This window comes from Ostrea edulis, chromosome 2, assembly GCF_947568905.1.
Source record: "Ostrea edulis chromosome 2, xbOstEdul1.1, whole genome shotgun sequence".
NCBI lineage: Eukaryota > Metazoa > Mollusca > Bivalvia > Ostreida > Ostreidae > Ostrea > Ostrea edulis.
Genome location: NC_079165.1, coordinates 80,559,263 through 80,564,271, shown reverse-complemented (window position 1 = coordinate 80,564,271; position 5,009 = coordinate 80,559,263).

Below are 5,009 nucleotides of genomic sequence, written 5' to 3'. Positions count from 1 at the left end.
TTTATCCACCGGCAGTTGCAAATAGGCCTGTCACCATTCATATTAGCAAACATTCATCAGTTTTAGGAAGTGGATATTGATCCACGTTGAGCATATTATGGTTTCCACAGATTCTGACACCTCCACCTTTCTTCAAAACATGTGCAATAGGAGTGACTATGTTGAACGTTGTAATAGTTTCTTCCGTTTCCAGTCTTTTAATTTCCTCTTATATCTTGACTCTCAAAGAGGAGGTCACAATCCTAGTATTTGGGTATTTAGGTTGACTGGTCTTCTTTGGCTGTAGTTTTGTTTCGATGTCCTTTTCATTCCCATCTCTATCGCCAAATACATCCTTGCACTTCTCCAAAAACATACTTCACCGTATGTACAGTGAGTGTGTCTCTCATCATTTTCCTGTCAATATGAATTTTCCTCGGCCAATCTATGTCAAGAGAGATGATTCTCCTTTAGGAAACACATATAATGGTAGTGTATGCCTTGTGTCTCCATACTTACTCGGACTTCTACCTGATCCACAGGTTTAACATTGTCACCCGACTAAGTGCGTAATGTGATATTAGCTTCTTATTTACATTTTCCTGATTTCTAGTGGAATTCCATCTCTTTCATTACATATATTGTCGAATATGTATCCAGTTCCATCTTCATCTTGGTCCCGTTAACCGTGACTGGTATCCAGACAATGTCTCTACTTGGCAAACTGTTCAAATCAAGACTAGCAATATAGGTGAATCACAATCCGCAGAATATAGAGTTTTCATCTATTATGGCTTCCTACGTGTAACATCGATAGTGGGTGGTGTCTTAGTCCGATACTGGCAGGCCCTCTCACTGTAACCATGTTTGGTATTACATTTATGGCACCGTATTCTTGAAATGACCTGCTGGGCTATTTAAGAAATAAGATATCATTTTTGAATGTTGTTGGGATATGACATGAAGTTGATCACGTGATCAAATCCTATAACGCCCTTCGGGCGTTATAGTAGATTTGATCACGTACCAACTTCATGTCATATCCCAATAACATTAAAAAATGATATTTTATATCTTATATTTATATTTTCTATTTTGATTTGTGTTCTTACCGAGCTTCCATGATTATGTAGCAGATGACCAAAATAACGGTCGTAGAACACAAAATATAGTTCGTAAGAGTTTTAGCGAATAAAAAATTAGGAACAATATCAAAGAGAATATAAGATATAGATATTTAATTGAAAATGTTAAAATAAAAAGACGAAACATGTGTAAAAATAAAGGTCATTTACAGCGTAGAGTTAACTGAAATGACAAGAAGAGCGGAGTAAACTACATCCGTGGTGTGATTTGGTCGCGATCAGCGATGGAGAAACTGGCGTCGGTCTAGCTTACTAAGTTGAAAACGCAATTGTTGATCACAGATTTCGACAGAAATTCAAAGGATCTGAGAGAATTGATGGTGGATATGATGGGTCAAGTTAACGTTAAGCTCTTAGTCAGGTTTTTGGAAAGAAACATAGGTATGTTCATCGTTAGGACTCGCGGTTGTAGCCATGCAGGAGACGATTCAAGACAGTAGGACAGATTTAGACAAAGTGCAGGTAGGTTGCGTCTTTTATTTACCTTCAGTGTGTGTAAAATAAAATAAAAACGAACTGACGAAGTTTTTGTTCACTTGAGAGATTTCTGTTGTAGGATTTTAATGAAGACTCGGACCGGTACCCTGACATGAACATGTAAATTTTTCGAGCCTCGAAACCAGCCTCGCTTATAATCATGCCGAATCATAGCCGTGATGGAAGTTGCCAGGAAACAACAGGTTAACTTATCATCATGAAGTAAATACATGTAGGCTTATAACTCTGCTAACATGTATTCGTTTCCAATATCATATAACTTTATTTTATAAATTCGCCATGCAGAAGTTGCAGACGGTATTTAAAACTGTATAAAATGAAACAACAGAACGATATATGTTTAATGTTTCTCTTTTATAAATTGATGAAATTCTTGTTTGCTTACAAAATAAACTGTATAAATATCCTGCTGCGTTTATTTCTGTTATGATGTCATTGCAGTGGCTGATCCAGGGTTTACCTAAGGGTGTGTGTGAAAGTCAAGTATTAACCAAAATGCTTAGCCATCTTGGGTACCAATCTGGAATTTTACTCACAATATTTCTATTATTTAAATTTATGGCGAGGGGGGGGGGTCTAAATCCCCCACTGCATTGCATAAGCAAGAAGCCAGGTGAAAATACAGGAACTGACTTTTGAAGCGGTGATTGTATTCATACGCAAGAACAAACTGATCACATGACCAAATTCATGTCACACGAAATTGAACATCAATTTCATTAGTACTGTCATATAAGGAAGTGCATTAGCAAATGTAAATATACACATATATCACTGTTTCATTACACCAATAACATTTTCTTCTGTCTTTTTCTCAAAAGACTTTCAATTGAATGCGTTTTTCACATGCAGTCTATTCACAGAACCAACTGTTTTGTTTTGTTTTGCCTGTAACTCTGGCGTCCTTAATCACAACTTCCATGGTGACACTAACCTCTACCGATTCTAATCCCTCCCTCTCAAATGATTATTCAATGCGGCATCGAAATCACAATCAACAGAAAGTTTCTTTCTCTGAGCTATGTATTCTGTAATCGTGTCTATCCCTTCTGATCCCGTTCATAAAAACGAAAACATTGAACTGTTTTAATTGGTTTGGGCGATAAATGACTATTAAAAAGTATCACCAGCTACTCATTGGCTTGTTTGTCATGCGAGGTCCCGTAACAGCGAGTACAATTTCTCACCGATAAGGCACAGTAATGATGGAACTTTCTTCGAATAAATCTCGTTGATCTCAAAGTATTGCAATGACTAAAAGCGTAGGATTCTCACGACTCAATCATCTCATCAAAAGGGTAAATTTTACCAATTAGCTCCAATGCAGCCAAGTTGACAAGAAACGAGTAACAACAACAACAATGTGGGTTACTTCTAACGTATCAATAACCTGAAATTGTTGCCAGCCACATGACACATCAGCAAGTTATTATTTGCATAGTTGAGAACTACATTGTACTATATTATGTATTCATACGCTCCTTATACAATAAAGACATGGAGCCGAGGTAGACATGCGAATTAATTCCGGATATAACGAAGGTTGTGTTCGTTTTTCTACTGATATTACTTTTGACCTTGTTGGCGACTTAGTTCCGCATTTGACGAATACGACAGTAAGAAGACTGACTAAACAATTGACCTATTACCACAGACGCAGACATTAACTGCGGAGGGAATTCTCTGCAATCAAACCAGGAAAGCTCTATAAATAGTCAGTTCAGACCAACCTATATGGGTGACGCGCATTTGTCAGGTAATGTCCTCCATTTTTTATGGTTCATGTGTCATGTTCTGAGACTGGCATTTAACCTCAGACCACGTGATACCAATTATTCACCAGGCCTGGATTTCTCGAAGATAACTTATGTCGAAACTTGGACTTGCGTCCGAGATTGTACTCAAAGTTTCACTACTCAAATAAAAGAAAACTCAAACTTAAGTTTGATTTTTTTTTTCAAGAAACGGAAGCCAGGTTGTGATATTAAGGAGGTATTCCTAATATCTTCATTTTGGCAGAGAACAATGAATTTGTTTATGATACTGTATTTGTACATGTAGTACAAAACAGTTAAGAAAAGTGGCCAGGGAAAGTATATTGGATAGATTTCCATCGCGACCACGATCCAATATTATTTCTTTACTTCATTATCACAGGAACTGATATGGTAACAAGAATTGTAAATACACTAATACAATTGTCAGATGAAAAGGGGCTTTTGTAAACAGCATATTCAGAAACAATAGCCTTTCACAGATTATATTATGACAGGATATTTGCAAAGCACTGTGAAAGCACGAGGATCGGCTGCTTTGTATATCATTACCCGCTTTGTGTGCATAACACCATTAAAGTGGACATAAACGAGAAATATTTTTCGCGTAGATGTATGTGTTTATGATAGCATTATATTTCGTTTCGGCATTTATTGTTTGTGAAAAGGCTATCCTTAGAATTAATTAACAAAGCTCTGAAAGTAGGGTCAACAACGAAACAAATTATTATGAATTGAATATGACAGAAATCCACACTTTAGCTACATTTTCATTATATTCAGGCAATTTGAAGCGGATTCTCAAATACCATCTCTGAATATCTAACGGGAAAACAGCATACTTTGAAATTCTGGTGAAATTTTAGTATGGTCACGGTTAAATTGGCAGTTGAATTGTCAACATTGTCACATAAATTGTGTTCATGGTGTGAAATTGACAAAATAGATGTATGCTGATGTAATTTGTGACGTCATAATTACTAAAGTGAAGGAAGGAAATACCAGACCACTTGTTTGTTATTAGATTTTATTAGATACTTCAACCATTGGGAACTGATGCTATTTCCAGGTCTACAGTAAGATGCAACATTGAGGTTTCCTCTGCTAGATCCATCGACAGGAGATAGAGGAAACAATGGACAAAGGTCTGTAGAAATGGGTGGAATTAAGCACCAAAAATGATCAATCATTGACTCCCTCAAATCTCTTAAGAATTGTGCAATGGCCCACTACCTCACTTTTATCTTTTGATGTCACTTGACAATCAGACCCTCTGAGCACATTCCAGGTCGAGTGTTAATGAAATGACAATTAATATTGATTACAACGATCACATAGCATGTCTTGGAATCATCATTTCCTTATCATGCTCTCTAGCGGACTCTGGAAGAACCAATTGTAAATATATTCACACCATTACATTGTACGTTTTTATGTAGGTCTGCTTGGTTCTAGGGGGTGTTTAGAATTACGAGTATCCTCACAGAGAACGTGGCGTAGAGAGATAACGGTAACAATGTCTCCATTCTGAATGCAAATCTAATCGTTTAACGTCAATCTCATTTTCATGCTTTGTCCGACAATGACCAATGAAATCTTCGGATAATGCTTT